Source organism: Arachis hypogaea, chromosome 13 (assembly GCF_003086295.3).
Source record: "Arachis hypogaea cultivar Tifrunner chromosome 13, arahy.Tifrunner.gnm2.J5K5, whole genome shotgun sequence".
Taxonomy (NCBI): domain Eukaryota; kingdom Viridiplantae; phylum Streptophyta; class Magnoliopsida; order Fabales; family Fabaceae; genus Arachis; species Arachis hypogaea.
The window spans coordinates 60,600,910-60,608,883 of record NC_092048.1 but is presented as its reverse complement, the minus strand read 5'-3'; the positions used below and the strand labels follow the sequence as shown (position 1 = coordinate 60,608,883).

The 7,974-nt window shown below is 37.4% G+C and overlaps 1 non-coding gene across 1 annotated transcript; it reads left to right on the top strand.

Annotated features, from left to right (window-relative positions):
• The first annotated feature begins 628 nt into the window (after window positions 1-628).
• Window positions 629-732, top strand: LOC112739464 (small nucleolar RNA R71). Its single transcript, XR_003170400.1, has one exon. It is a non-coding gene; the product is annotated as a small nucleolar RNA R71 (small nucleolar RNA).
• Window positions 733-7,974: the final 7,242 nt, after the last annotated feature.

Below are 7,974 nucleotides of genomic sequence, written 5' to 3'. Positions count from 1 at the left end.
TTCATTCATGAAACTCACAGTGGCCTTAGATAGATCAGAGACTAAATTTGCTAAATTAGAGGTATTTTGTTCAGAGTTCTCTGTCTGTTGCTGAGTGGATGATGGAAAAGGCTTCCTATTGCTAAACCTGTTTCTTCCACCATTATTAAAGCCTTGTTGAGGCTTTTGTTGATCCTACCATGAGAGATTTGGGTGATTTCTCCATGAGGGGTTATAGGTATTTCCATAAGGTTCACACATATAATTTACCTCTGCTATTGCAGGGTTCTCAGGATCATAAGCTTCTTCTTCAGCAGATGCCTCTTGAGTACTGTTGGATGCAGCTTGCATTCCATTCAGACTCTGAAAAATCATATTGACTTGCTGAGTCAATATTTTGTTCTGAGACAATATGGCATTCAGAGTATCAATTTCAAGAACTCCCTTCTTTTGAGGCGTCCCATTACTCACAGGATTCCTCTCAGAAGTGTACATGAACTGGTTATTAGCAACCATGTCAATGAGTTCTTGAGCTTCTGCAGGCGTTTTCTTTAGGTGAATGGATCCACCTGCAGAAGTATCCAATGACATCTTAGCTAATTCAGACAGACCATCATAGAATATATCTAGGATGGTCCATTCTGAAAGCATGCCAGAAGGACACTTTTTGGTCAGTTACTTGTATCTCTCCCAAGCTTCATAGAGGGATTCACCTTCTTTCTGTCTGAAGGTTTGAACATCCACTCTAAACTTGCTCAGCTTTTGAGGAGGAAAGAACTTGGCTAAGAAAGCCGTGACCAGCTTATCCCAAGAGTTCAGGCTATCTTTGGGTTGAGAGTCCAACCACACTCTAGCTCTGTTTCTTACAGCAAAAGGGAAAAGCATGAGCCTGTAGACTTCAGGATCTACTCCATTATTCTTAACAGTATCACAGATCTGCAAGAATTCAGTTAAGAACTGAAAAGGATCTTCAGATGGAAGTCCATGAAATTTGCAGTTTTGTTGCATCAGAGAAACTAATTGAGGTTTCAGCTCAAAATTGTTTGCTCCAATGGTAGGGATGGAGATGCTTCTTCCATGTAAATTGGAATTAGGTGCAGTAAAGTCACCAAGCATCCTCCTTGCATTATTATTTTCGGCTGCCATCTCCTCTTCCTGTTTGAAAATTTCTGAAAGGTGCGTACTGCATTGTTGTAATTTAGCTTCTCTTAATTTCCTCTTCAGAGTCCTTTCAGGTTCTGGATCTGCTTCAGCAAGAATATTCTTGTCCTTGCTCCTGCTCATATGAAAAAGAGGGAACAGAAAAATAATAATAATAGGGATCCTTTTTACCCAGGTATAGAGGTTCCCCTGTGTGAGTAGAAGAAGAAAAGAATGTAATGTAAAGAAGGGAGGAAGAAAAACTCGAACACAGAGAGGGAGGTAGTGTTCGAATTTTTGGATGGGAGAGAAGTGTTAGTAGATGAATAAATAAATAGAAGGAGATGAGAGAGAAAGAGGAATTTCGAAAATTACTTTTGAAAAATGGTTAGTGATTTTCGAAAATTAAAATTAAAATTAAAATTTGAAACAATTAGTTAATTAAAAAGAATTTTTGAAAAAGAGGGAAGATATTTTCGAAAATTAGAGAGAGAGTTAGTTAGGTAGTTTTGAAAAAGATAAGAAACAAACAAAAAGTTAGTTAGTTAGTTGAAACAAATTTTGAAAATCAATTTTTGAAAAGATAAGAAGATAATAAGTTGGAAAAGATATTTTAAAATCAAATTTTTGAAAAAGATAAGATAAGAAGATATTTTTGAAAAGATATGATTGAAATTAATTTTTGAAAAAGATTTGATTTTTAGAATCACAATTAATGACTTGATTCACAAGAAATCACAAGATATGATTCTAGAACTTAAAGTTTGAATCTTTCTTAGCAAGCAAGTAACAAACTTGAAATTTTTGAATCAAAACATTAATTGATGATGTTATTTTTGAAAATTAGGAGGTAACGATAAGAAAAAGATTTTTGAAAAATATTTTAAAAATTTTTGAAAATAAATAAGAAAAGTGAAAAAGATATGATTTTTGAAAAAGATTTTGAAAAAGATAAGATTTTTAAATTGAAAATTTGATTTGACTCATAAGAAACAACTAAGTTTTAAAAAGTTTTGAAAAAGTCAACTCAAATTTTCGAAATTTATGACTGAAAAAAGGAAAGATATTTTTTTTTTTGAATTTTTGAATTTTTAATGATGAGAGAGAAAAACATGAAAAATGATGCAATGCATGAAAATTTTGGATCTAAACATGTGATGCATGCAAGAACACTATGAATGTCAAGATGAACACCAAGAACACTTTGAAGATCATGATGAACATCAAGAACATATTTTTGAAAAATTTTTGATGCAAAGAAAACATGCAAGACACCAAACTTAGAAATTTTTTATGTATAGACACTATGAATGCAAGAATGCATATGAAAAACAAGAAAAGACACAAAACAAGAAAATATGAAGATCAAATAAGAAGACTGGCCAAGAACAACTTGAAGATCATGATGAATACTATGAATGCATGAATTTTTTGAAAATTTTATGCAAACTTTAGAACATGCAATTGGCACCAAACTTAAAATTGACTCAAGACTCAAACAAGAAACACAAAATATTTTTTTTTGATTTTTATGATTTTATGATTTTTTTTTGGATTTTTCGAAAATTAATGTGAAAAAGAAAAATAAGGATTCCAAAATTTTTAATATGAATTCCAGGAATCTTGTACTCTTAGTCTAAAGCTCCAATCTGAGGGTTAGGCATGGCTTAATAGCCAACCAAGCTTTAGAATGTAACTCAGATATACTGCTCATTAATTATCAAATTAACTTGCCTCTATGCTGATAGTTGCAAGCCCCTATCCAAAAGAATTAGACCTGGCTTTACAGCCAGCCAGGCTTCAACATGCTTCATAAAACACTAGAATTTCTTAAAGATTCTGAAGAAAAAAAATATTTTTATTTATTTTTTTTTGAAAATATTTATTTTGGAAAAAAACGAAAAAGAGGAAAATTTTTTGAAAAATTTTTGAAAACTTTTTGAAAATAAAATAAGAAGAAAATTACCTAATCTGAGCAACAAGATGAACCGTCAGTTGTCCAAACTCGAACAATCCCCGGAAAAGGTGCCAAAAACTTGGTGCACGAAATTGTGATCTCAGGCAACGGCGCCAAAAACTCTGTACGCACGTCTTAATAAATTGTTTTTCATTCACAACTTCGATACAACTAACCAGCAAGTGCACTGGGTCGTCCAAGTAATAAAACCTTACGTGAGTAAGGGTCGATCCCACAGAGATTGTTGGTATGAAACAAGCTATGATCATCTTGTAAATCTCAGTCAGGCGGATAATAATTGATTATGGAGTTTTCGAAAATAAATAATAAATAGACAGAAAATAAAAATAGAAATACTTATGTATATCATTGGTGAGAATTTCAGATAAAGGTATAGAGATGCTTTCGTCCCTCTGAACTTCTGCTTTCCTGCTGTCTTCATCCAATCAGTCCTACTCCTTTCTATGGCTGGCTTTATGTAAGGACATCACCATTGTCAATGGCTACTTTTCATCCTCTCTGTGAAAATGATCCGATGCGCTGTCACTGCATGGCTAATCATCTGGAGGCATCACCGTGGTCAATGGCTGCATCCTATCCTCTTGTGAAAATGGTCCAAATGCTCTATCACAGAACGGCTAATCATCTGAGGTTCTCGATCATACTGGAATAGGATTCACCCTCCTTTTGCGTCTGTCACTACGCCCAGCACTCGCGAGTTTGAAGTTCGTCACAGTCATTCAATCCCAGAATCCTACTCGGAATACCACAGACAAGGTTTAGACTTTCCGGATTCTCATGAATGCCGCCATCAATCTAGCTTACACCACGAAGATTCTGATTAAGAGATCCAAGAGATAATCATTCAATCTAAGGTGGAACGGAAGTGGTTGTCAGGCATACGTTCGTGGGGGAATGATGATGATTGTCATGTTCATCACATTCATATTGAAGCACGAATGAATATCTTAGAAGCGGAATAAGTTGAATTGAATAGAAAAACAGTAGTACTTTGCATTAATTCATGAGGAACAGCAGAGCTCCACATCTTAATCTATGGAGTGTAGAAACTCTACCGTTGAAAAATACATAAGTGAAAGGTTCAGGCATGGCCGAATGGCCAGCCCCCATGATCTAAGAACTAGACGTCCCAAGATGCCTAATACAATAGTAAAAAGTCCTATTTATACTAAACTAGTTACTAGGGTTTACAGAAGTAAGTAATTGATGCATAAATCCACTTCCGGGGCCCACTTGGTGTGTTCTTGGACTGAGCTTTAGCTTTCTACGTGCAGAGGCTTCTTTTGGAGTTGAATGCCAGTTTGTAACGTATTTCTGGCGTTCAACTCTGGCTTGTGACATGTTTCTGGCGTTTAACTCCAGACTGCAGCGTAGAACTGGCGTTCAACGCCCATTTACGTCATCTAAACTCGGCCAAAGTATGGACTATTATATATTTCTGAAAAGCCCTGGATGTCTACTTTCCAACGCAATTAGAAGCGCACCATGTTGAGTTCTGTAGCTCCAGAAAAGCCACTTTGAGTGCAGGGAGGTCAGAATCCAACAGCATCAGCAGTCCTTCTTCAACCTCTGAATCTGATTTTTGCTCAAGTCCCTCAATTTCAGCCAGAAAATACCTGAAATCACATAAAAACACACAAACTCATAGTAAAGTCCAGAAATGTTAATTTAACATAAAAACTAATAAAAACATCCCTAAAAGTAACTATATTCTACGAAAAACATACTAAAAACAATGCCAAAAAGCGTATAAATTATCCGCTCAACATTCCTGAATCCTACCAATTTGAACATCAACATGAAGTGCATATACCTTGCTAGATAAATGCTTGTGAGAGCCGAGAACAAAGAGTTGAGCATCAAACGCTCACCGGAAGTGTATCCGCTCTATTCGCTCGAGTGTATAGGGTTCATCGCTCAATCCTCTCCTACTCATGCTTTCCAAGATTTGTCTTTCATCTAACAATCAACAATTACTTAATGCATGCTTACAAGTATCATGAGGTCTTATTCATGGGTTGTAATGGGACTAGGGTGAAGGTAGGGATGTATATGGTCAAGTGAGCTTAAAATTTGAGTCCTTGATTAACTTAGGATCCCATTGGACACATAGAACAACCTATACAACTATAGTATAATACCTAGCTACCCGTACGTTTCACTTTTTGCATACTCATGCATTCTTTTCAATTCACATCCTATATGCATTGTTATTATTACTTTGTCTTGGGGCATTTTTTTGTCCCCTTTCATTGCTTTCTCTTTTTCTATTTATTTATTTATTTATTTGGTCCCCTTTTTCTTGGGGTTTCATGTACAAAAGTTCCAATGCATATGGCTTAATCATTCAATACATGAGTATGTTCCCAGTTCCCAAAATTTCCAATTACAATTACAAATACACACCTTTATATCTACCCAAGTTCCCAAGTACACCCTCCCATTTGAATGACACACACCCTAACTTACCTAAGCTAATCAAGGATCCAAATCTAGGGACATTTATTGTTTTTCACTTAGGGTTGTTGATGTGCTCTATTTAAGAACAAAAATGGTTTATCATAGGCTCAAAATTAGTTAGCAATGGTACATAAAAGGGTTAAGGCCGTTTGGGAAAAGTGCCTATTGGAATGATGGCCTCAATCATGTAAATGCACTCATACACAAAGTAATAGACATATAGAATCAGACAAAGCAAGGATTACAATCATAGAGAGAGAAAAATGCACACAAGAATGGGAAATAGTGGTTAGAAGAGGTAACCACACAATTAGGCTCAAAACTTACATGCTTGTGTTCTTAGCTCAATCACTATGTTCGAAATTTTTTCGCAATTGGTAGGGTACCCCGAAATTATAGTTTCATGGGGAAGAAGTCATTATTTTCACCAAGTAACTCTATAGGGACTAACTATCATGCAAGGAGTATTTACAAGCAAGACTAACTACACATGCAATATACTAATTACTAAGCAAAAGATAAATCCATGGGTGTTGAAAGGAAGAGACTGTTACCCATGAAGATCGGTCGAACGACCTCCCCACACTTAGAAATTAGCACGGTCCTCCGTGCTACTAACAATGTGAAAAGGACGGTCGGGATCGGAACCTTCATTATCCCCTCCATCAGAGCTCCCATCACTTGGGTTTGAGGTAGATGTGAATATTTCGGGTTCCTCTATGCTAGGGTAACACAACGTAGAAGCTTCTTGATATAAGTGTATCGGCGTTGGTTGCGCCGCTCATATCTATCAATCTTCCAGTGTAGATCTTCTATCCTTTGACCGGTGGATCTTTGCGGTGGTGGTGATGATGAGGTAGAAAGAATAGTCGATGGAAGGGCTATGTCAAGGCTTGGGTTGTTCATGGGGAGATGTAAGTATTTTCCACTTGGGACCACATCGCCCTTAGCCGGAATTATGGCCTTCGTGTCCATATCTTCCCTAGGAACACCCGCAGCAGCAACTAAATCAGATACCAAAGTTGGAAATGGCAAATTGCCCCGGGCATGCACTTGACCCGTCGCTTGCTTGACAAGAGGTGGAATGTTCACCGGTCTCTCCATGAGAACACACCAAACAAGCAAAGCAAGATCCGCTGTGAAGAACGACTTGTGAGTGCTAGGTAGCACATAGTGGGATAGGATCTGGCCCAAGCTCTAGCTTCTACCGTGAGGAAGCGAGCGTCAATGCACTTGGGTCTCATCCTGAGTCGACCATGGGTCCAAAAAGCCTTTGGTTCAGCAATGATTCGAAAGATCGAGTCCCAATCAAATCCAAACTTTTCTCGCTGACGTAAGACCTCTTGGTAGCCATCCATGTCACTTGGTACTGGTAAGACATTAAGCACTTGCTGAATAGCCTCTTCTGAAACTGAGACTTGCTTTCGGCGCACGTATACTGATTGAAGAGAGGAAAGACAGTAGTTAGTGTAGAATTCTACCACCCATGAGAGGTTAACCTCTTGTGGTTTTCTCATAAGAAACTTCCATCCTCACCGTTCAATGCGGGGTAGAATACAAGGAGCAACCTTATCCGGCAGAGCGAGTAAATGCTCAGCATGGTAGTTCCTCTCAACCATGGCGGGGAACACAAGTTCACAGAAGCGGTTGGGGAATCTTGAAGAATCCTTTGCCAGTTTGCTCTTCTCATTTTCATCAATAGGAGTGGGTGCATTCGCTTTCTTAGATAGGGGTTTGGCTCCTAATGAAGAGTGCGCCTTAGAGTTTGACCATTGGGGTGCCCTTCTTGCGGCCGATTTCCTTGAAGCTTTCTCCTTGCCTTTCTTGGTGGCCATCCTGAAAAAGGAAGGGAAAAAGGAAAGCATTAAACCCAAAGAATTATCTCAACAAAAACATGCAAGTGAAAGATAGTGCCCAAAAGAAGTATTGTAACAAAGTAATCATAGAGACATAGGTCACAACACTTGGCATGGGATGCAAGAGGGGGTGAAGCATGCAAAATGGTATGAGAAGAATAATCTCAAGAATCCATAACAAAGAGCAAGTCATGTTCAATGAGTATCTAATTAGCAAGTGAGAAGCAAAGTGGACTCAATGCATTTAGAAGACAACAAGTGAGTGAGGAGGAAGCACCATATTGAAGATACATGATTTAAAATAAACCAAAATGGCATTCGTGCATTTCCTCGAACACTTGGTGGGAAATTATCAAGCAATGAGCAATTATGAGATACTCAACCAATTAGAAGCTCAAAATGAAACATCGATCATCACTTAACATTACTCACAAGACAAAGATAATAAAAAACAATCAAGAAGATCTATTGAAGCAAATGAAAACTCAAATTCAGCATCCATGGAAGAACAAGAAAAAGGAAAAGTAAGCAAACAGAAAGCAAGTAGTATAATCATGTAAC